This window comes from Lutra lutra, chromosome X (genome assembly GCF_902655055.1).
Source record: "Lutra lutra chromosome X, mLutLut1.2, whole genome shotgun sequence".
NCBI classification, from domain to species: Eukaryota; Metazoa; Chordata; class Mammalia; order Carnivora; family Mustelidae; genus Lutra; species Lutra lutra.
In genome coordinates this window covers 80,173,884-80,182,052 of record NC_062296.1, presented here as the reverse complement: position 1 = coordinate 80,182,052, position 8,169 = coordinate 80,173,884, and positions in this window count along the sequence as shown.

Here is an 8,169-nt window from a genome sequence, read left to right as displayed (position 1 = left end):
TTCAGTCTTTTTGTCCAAATGGTAATTTATTTGAGACCTAGCTTTTAAAACCCTAAAACAAACCCTTAAGTTGCATATGCTCCAAATGCGGCAGGAGGGAAGGGAGGCTCAGGAGACAAGTTGATCAAAGTAAAACCATTTTGGTTTTAGGCTGATGCTTAACCTAAAAGTCAGTAGGTCATGAAAAGGTCATGAAAAGATACAACTCACGGAAGACCACGAGACCCTACTCCCTCTGGCAGTAAAAGCCACATAGGCTGAACCTTTTTTTCTTTTTTAAAGGAGGCTCCATCCCCAACATGGGGCTTGAACTCATGACCTAGAGATCAAGAGTCACATGATCTACTGAATGAGCCAACCAGGCACCCCTAGGCTAGACATTCTTAAAATTGCTTCCTATGGGTAATTCCACAACCCTAAGACAATGGAAGAACTAACCATCCCATGTAAGCGAGAAACCCAAAATTAAAGAGTAAGGCCCTCCCTGTATGGTTAGCTAACTTAAAAAAAACAAAAACAAAAACAAACTTATAAAACCCTTTAGTAGAGGCAAAGGGGGTTCCTTTTCCCATCTGGGAGGAGAGACCACTATTTTATCTGTGAAGCGGCTCCTTTCTTACTTCTATACTTTGTAATTCTATACTTTATAAATCTTTGTCCCTTTCTCTAAATGATTTGCTCTTGAATTCTTTCTCGGGCAAAGCCAAGAACCCTCTTGGCAATGGGCCTGAAGCCCTCCCTCTCAGGGCCTTGGCTGTTAGGCGTCACAACCCCTAGGAGACAAATTCAGAATAGTTTCTCTTTCTTTCTGGTCTACTTCATCAAGTCCTACATTTCAGAGACTTAAGTACCACATGATCTTTCTGCAGCAATAGCCACTGAATAATAATCACTCTGTCCTCAAAGAGCCACTGAGAAGAGTAAGCTTTGAGGAAACTCAGAAATCATCAAAAGATGCTGCCCAAGAGGCCTCTGTCCCAGAGCTCTCAGAATAATTTCTTGACATGATCTCTGATCAGTCACTCTCTATAGTCATTTTTATAAGCCTCTGCCCCCAGCACAGAGGAGTCATCTAGCTCAAGGCCTTCAAACTGAGAAGCATTTGCCACCTGAGGTATGTGAGAACTTTTCAGGGGACTGAGTTTTAGGAACTTGGTATCCAAACCTCACATTCCTGGAAATAATCTGCCTGATAATGACCCTGAAGGGAAGCGGTCAGTCTTGGTATTCCTTGCCCATCTCCAGTTTCATAATTGCCCCTTCTCCCACAAAGATGTATCTCTCACTCATCCCAAATCTCAGCATGGTGTGCTACCTTACACTATAAAACCTCTGGGCACTAAACCAAAAATAATTCAGCAATGTACAGCTCCAAAGGGTTGAAGTTCCTTGAAAGTAAGGACAGTGTAGGGGAGGAAAAATAATTTTCCCTCTATCCTTCTAGGTTCTTGGCTGAGACTCCCTGGAATAAAAGATTAGCAGGAGAAAAAGAAACAAGAGTTTAACAACATGTATACCTCCCGTGTACACGGGAGAGCCCAAGATAAATGAGGAACTCTCCCAAATGGTCCAAACCACCCCCTTAAATATCATCTCCAGCTAAAGACAAAAGAAGCTGCTGAGGGAGAGCAGCTATGGGAGGCTAACAGGCCAAGCACAGGAAACAGAGGCATGGTTGTTACCCGGGTTTGTCCTTGCCTTCTGCATTGATTAGACTTTCTGGAGATTTACAGTCATCCTTTTCTAGAGAGCGAGAAAGAGAGAGAGAGAGAAAAAAGAAACAGATGCTCTTACAAATGGAGATTCCCCTTATAAAGTTAAATGTCTCTTACACAAGGGTAATTTCTAGTCAGTTTTCAGAGCTTCTCCTGTGTCTGTTGTCTGTCAAAAAACAACCAGCTCAAGATAATCTGTATGCCAAAGAGACATATTTTGGGGTGAGATACTCTGCTCCCCTTCACCAGCTTCTCAGATTGCTTAGGAGCACAGAAGAAGGTTTCATTTCAAACTCCACAAAGGAAGCTAATCCAAAGGTTCTCTCTTGGTAGAGATGTCAGTGGTACAATACAGAAACTACTAGTTAAAGAGCATCAGCAGTCAGTCAGCTAGTGGGTAACCAAACAAATTCGAAGAGATTGCTCAAGGATTTTGTCAGGATTGTTAATTACCTCCCAGAAGAGACTGCAAATTACATCAGACATAAAAGTTCTATCCCAGACTAGATTTAGAACAATTTTCTCTCTCAAGACCTAAAAAAAAAAAAAATAGATAGGAATTGCAACTTATTTTATCCAGGTGACAAACTGCTTTAACCAAGCATTAGCATGAGATAATATTTTGTGTCTATTTGCATTGAAAAATGAAGTGAGATTTTCTTGGAAGATTTCCATTCCCCTTCACCTAATTAGCTCCTATTCCTCCTCAGCTCTCAGCTTAAACTGTCACTTCCTCCCAGACCACACACCCTCCCACCTCCTATTACACATTCCTTTAACACCTCCTGACTTGCACTCTGCCCAGGTGTGATTTGCTGTTTGTGGAATTCTTTAAGATCTGTCTCCTCGACCAGAGCACAAGCTCCACAAAGGTAGGAATCCTATCAGTGACAGGTCCACCATTGCTTGGTGAGCAGGAAGAGGGCGAACATTTTGCACAATTCTTTAAAAGTGAGTTGGATTTGTCTAGTTTGACAGTGAGGATTGGCTTGGCCATTAGGTTAACAGAGCAAACACCTTCCATCGATTGGCTGAGCGAAATGAGCTGTGCCAAGATTTTGAAACAACAAAAACAGATTTAACGTGTAGGTACATAATATATAGTATATCAGAAATCACATTCTTTGCAATTACTTAATCTATGTTTTTACAAATAGGTCAGTTTGAAATATGCATGAAAAAATTTAAAAATTAAAATTTTAAAAGACAAAATACGTCAGGGGGCACATAGTTGTTCAAAATTCTTTTAGGGCACATGGGAACAGAAATACTTAAAACTGACATAGTAAAATCATTGCCTTAATGCGGACTCCCATCTCTACTGTTCCTGTGTGGGGGTCAGTCAGCATCTACTTGAACACACTGGGTGATAGGGAAATTACCTACATGTAGCTCAAAGGATTTCTGGAAAGTTCCATTTGTGAAAAACTTCAGCTAGCCTGGACTCGAAAGCTGCCCCTTTGTTATTTGCAGTCACCCAACGGTGGCCTTAATTCTACCCACTGGAGCTGGAACAGCATCTCATCCCCTGAGCAGGTTTTTGATGATTCTAAGACAGATGCCTCAGATATCCAATCCTTCAATCTTTTTTATTAAGCATAATTTCTAGGCAGGGCACCATCCTTCTTTGAAGATCTCGGTTTCCCTTTGCCTAATTAACTCCTACACTTCTCAGCAGTTGGCTTCAATGTCACTTCCAGCACTTCCAAGCAATGTGTCCATTTTCCACACAGGGAAAGCGAGAAGGCAGAGGGTAAAATACCCAGCCTGTCCTCATATAGCTTGCCCCCCCTCTACATTTTCTTTAATTCTGAAGAAGAGCATCTTTATGCATGGCTACCTACACTTTAATTGCTGAGATGTGTCACATGGCAAGCTTTAGCTGCAAGGGAGGCTGGAAATGCTAATATTTTGCTTTCCAGTTACTTCTATAGAGAAAGTCATGGTGGTAAGATGAGCAAAGTGATAAAAACATATATTGCAAGAATTACAAGCTATAATTTTTTTAAGTAATTTGGAGGACTGTAAGGTAAACTAAGTAATCAGCTAACAAAATACTTAAACAAAACAAACTTTTGCCACTGGGTAAAGCTGTGCAACTTTTCAATTGGGTTTAAAGCAAAAATATAAACAGGCCACCAAAAAATGCAAATTCTCAAAAAATAAAAAGCAGGATGTATGCCCTGACACTGCTCTGTTCTTAAACTTTTCCAGTGACTTCTCCTTCCACTTCCAACTCCATCCACCTCATCCCTGAATATTAAAGGATGTAACTTTCATGTTATCAAATCAGCATGTAAGTCAGAAATTCTTAAAATACATTTTAAACTGTGGATCACACCAACAGATGCCTTGGTCTATTAAGCAATGTGATTTTTTTTAAAGGCAACTTCATTTTAGAAACACAAATGTTCAGTTGATTACGCTGAAGACCATTTTCTTCTGGTGCGTCAGCATGATTTCTTCATCAAATTAGGTACTTTGTCTGCTTTGTGAAACACTGTCAGTTTCATTTCCTGCTAAGGAAACAGTATCTCCAGAACCCAGATAAATTTTGCCTTTCCAATTTGAGTACTGAAAATAAACTAAGAAAAAATTTAAACACATTTATGTATATTTGGGAATAGTATAGCAAGTCTGTTTTTAGAATCGTTTAAAGGTTTAGAAAGGGATTATTGTGACTGAAAAAATCACCTTTTAATATGAGCATTTACATATGGAAGATCTATTTTTGAAGCTATTCTGCCTGATGCTGCTGGTTTTGTGCCTAACTTCTTTCTTTTTGTAAAATAGTTAAAATCACATAATCACCACAATCTATACACACCCACAGGGACTCTTAAGTGAAGTCTGGGGTAGGTCCGGGGCCCTAGTCCTCCCCAGTATATGTTGCATCAACATCCGAAAAACTTTTAGGAAAGTTTTTTGTTATTAGTGTTTTGTTTTAGAAAGAGTCCAAAAGAGGACATGATGAAAATCTAAAGGCTAAGACAAGGAGGAAGAGAAAACATCTAAAAATAGAATCACATGGTTTGCAAGTGGGAAAGAGCAAGGAAAAGGGGCACTTGGGAGAAATCGTAGAGAAAATGTGCTGAATGCCAGGGAAGACAGGCGAGCAATGTAGTGAATGTTTTCTCAAACGCATGCATAGGGCTCAGTATGACAATGACTTTCATGTGGCATCCAGTAGGTAGTGGAGGGGGACTACATACTACAATGTTTGGCTTCTGGTGTGTTTATGAAACAGCCCAGATTGGTTGGTTTTCTGTCTAGAAAGCAAAAACTCAGAATTCCAAATATCGTGGTCTGTGGTAGCTAGTCTTTGCCAAGCCCACTCCCCATTTCCCTTCTTTGGCTCCTTTGCAGAACTCCCCATCCCATCTTCTTGGCCCAGGTGTCCCAGTAAGGTTATCAGTCATGGTACCCTGCCCCCACCCCCAGCCTCCTGCCAGGAATTGGCTCAGTGCTGGGTAAACCCAGGCTTCACAGCTCCCACTATTTCCAGATAGTTCTCAAGCCAGAGGCTGTAGCCAAGGGCTGTTGGCTGCCATCTTCCTTGCCTTGAGGGAGCACCTGCTGCAAATGTAGCTGAGGCCTGTGGGAATCAGAGCCAATTACTAAGGTAACGGCCTAGTCGTTTGAGCTGTTCCTCCTTCTTAGAATCCCTCCTCATTCTCTGTCCTTGAACTCCCAGCTCAAGCTCCACCCCAGCCCATGGGAAAGAACCATAGCCCCAGTGTACAGACTGCTTCATGTTATTGAATATATCACACGGGGGTGGCTCTTCTCCCCACCTAGGTAGGTCCTAAAAGGCTTGGTAGGGGCCATATTCCTGTTTTTCTTTGCCCCCTGTTGTGTACAGCACAAACCTGGCATGTAGTAGAGTAACAGATAAGATTGTTCAATTCAGTTCTTCTCTTGTGACAGAAAATGTACTAAATGTACTAAAACCAGAATGTTTTTCTAATAACTGATCACATTAAGGCGCTGCTTAAGAAACATTTACTGTGCATAACTTGTATCATCTCATTTAATCTGCACAATCAACCTGTGGGGTAGATGTTCAAGTTTATGACCTTGGAATTTTGAAGTTCTGCGTTATCAACTGCAAAGAACACAAGGAACCTCTGACTCCAAATTCTGTCTAAGAAAATGTACTGCCCATAATGCCTCCTCTCCAACCCCTCCCACCAACCGGCAAGCAAACTTGCACCACATTACTATCCCTGGCATCTCCAAGGTAAAACACATTCAAGGACAAGGCCTTACAAGCTGAATAAACTGGGACAAATCATCCATTTTGAGTTCTGTCAAACACATTTCCCAAGCAACAAAATATGTGATTCAGCATAGAAAAAAACTAACCATTCACCGAGATAACACGTTTTTTGAGAAAGCTTTTGGCTAACCTCAATAACCCTGCCCCCGCAGGAGAGGCCTCCATTTGGGGAATAGAGGGAGGGACGACAAGCCAGTTGTTGGACTGTGACCTTCCAGAACCACAGCTGTGACCCTTAACAAGATAGCTGAGCTGGGCCTTTCATTTGCTTTGATTTCATTTGTGTATTTAATTCCAAGGTTACAAATAACAGGAAATGAACCACAGTTTAGCCAGTTAACATCAAAGATAGGAGACCAGAAGGCCGACTGTGAAAAAGAATTAAAAGGGTAAAAAAAAATCCAATGAGTCACACCCTTTCAATACTCCCAAGAACCACAAGAAGCAAAATGTGTGGGAAGCTACAAGTGGACACCCCAAATAAGAACAGACCTGGAGCTCTTCAAAAACTGTGAAGTTCCACATAAATGTGAGAAATAATACATAAGCCATAGTGTGGGCAAATACTCATCAGCTGGAAAAATGACTTCTAATGGTAATTAATTTGGGGACATTCTGATTTGGAATGCATACATTTCATCCACTTGTTATTTCTTTCTTTTTTTTTCTTTTAAGATTTTATTTATTTATTTGACAGACAGAGATCACAAGTAGGCAGAGAGGCAGGCAGAGAGAGAGAGAGGGAACCAGGCTCCCCGCTGAACAGAGAACCTGACTTGGGACTCGATCCCAGGACCCCGGGATCATGACCTGACCCGAAGACAGAGGCTTTAACCCACTGAGCCACCCAGGCGCCCCACTTGTTATTTCTTGTAGAGAGAATAATCGTTGTGGGAACTTGTTCTCATATTTCAGACCATAAATGTCACCGATTTTGTGGTACTTCAACTTCGAAATAAAAGTTTGTATGCTGTTCTTTAATAAAAATGGCAAGCTTACAAATCATGCTGCTGGGGAGAAAGCAGTAGCAGTTTGCTCTCTGTCACAGTGGCTCTCAGCCTTGGGGAACTTTGCAAAAATGCTGATGCCTGGGTTGCCCCCCTCTCGGCCCCAATCCCCAAGATTCCAATGTCACTGGTTTGAGTATCTGAGTTTTTTAGATTGCCCCAGGTGATTCAAGTCTGTGGGTAAGGGCAAGAAGAACCACTGTCTTCAGGCCTTCCTAGGAAGCAAGGCAGCTGCCCAGAGAAGGAAGGAAATTTCTGGAAGTAGGCAGAATCCCCCACTCTTGATTCCATACCCTTTAGCTTAGCACCCTCCAGTCCAGGACATGTCCTCAGAGGGTTTCTGCTACAAGCAATCTGGACTTCAAACAGCACCTCTTAACCTTCCTATTATTTCAGATGTCTGGGAGAAAAAGGGATAGAAGTCGTGCTGGGTCTGCTCAACCCCACCGCTGAGGCTGAGTTTGGACAAAACAAAAATGTTCAAAATGAGACTGTTTAAGAGATGGGACCCTCATAGAGTGTGTGTGTGTGTGTGTGTTAGCTGAAGTACAGCTGACATACAATATTATATTAGTTTCAGGTATACAACCTAGCGATTGCACAACTCTACAGATGACGAAATGCTCACCATAAATGTAATTACCATCTGTCACCATACAAAGTTCTTACAATATTATTGACTATATTCCCTTGCTGTACTTTTCATCCCCATGACTTATTTATTTTTTTAAAACAAGATTTATTTATTTGAGAGAGAGCCAGAGAGAGGGAGCACACAAATGGAGAGGGAGAAGCAGGCTGCCTGCTAAGCAGGGAGCCCGATGCGTGGCTCGATCCCAGGACTCCAGGATCATGACCTGAGCCGAAGGCAGACACTTAACCAACTGAGCCACCCAGGAACCCCGAGTTATTTATTTTATAATAAGAAGTTTTTACCTCTTAATCTCCCTCACCTGTGTGTGTGTGTGTGTGTTTTAACAACATTCAGAATAATCTGCTAGAAAGGGGCAGCACAGCAATGCTTGACAGCAAATGTACGGCTAGCACATGTACCAAAGCGCACATAACCTCAGCTATAAAAATATTCGTGGAATGGTGCACATGCACAGGTTTTGCTTCCTGTCGGCTTGTAGTTCACCTAACAATCAAAGAGAACCAGCAGAGGGGC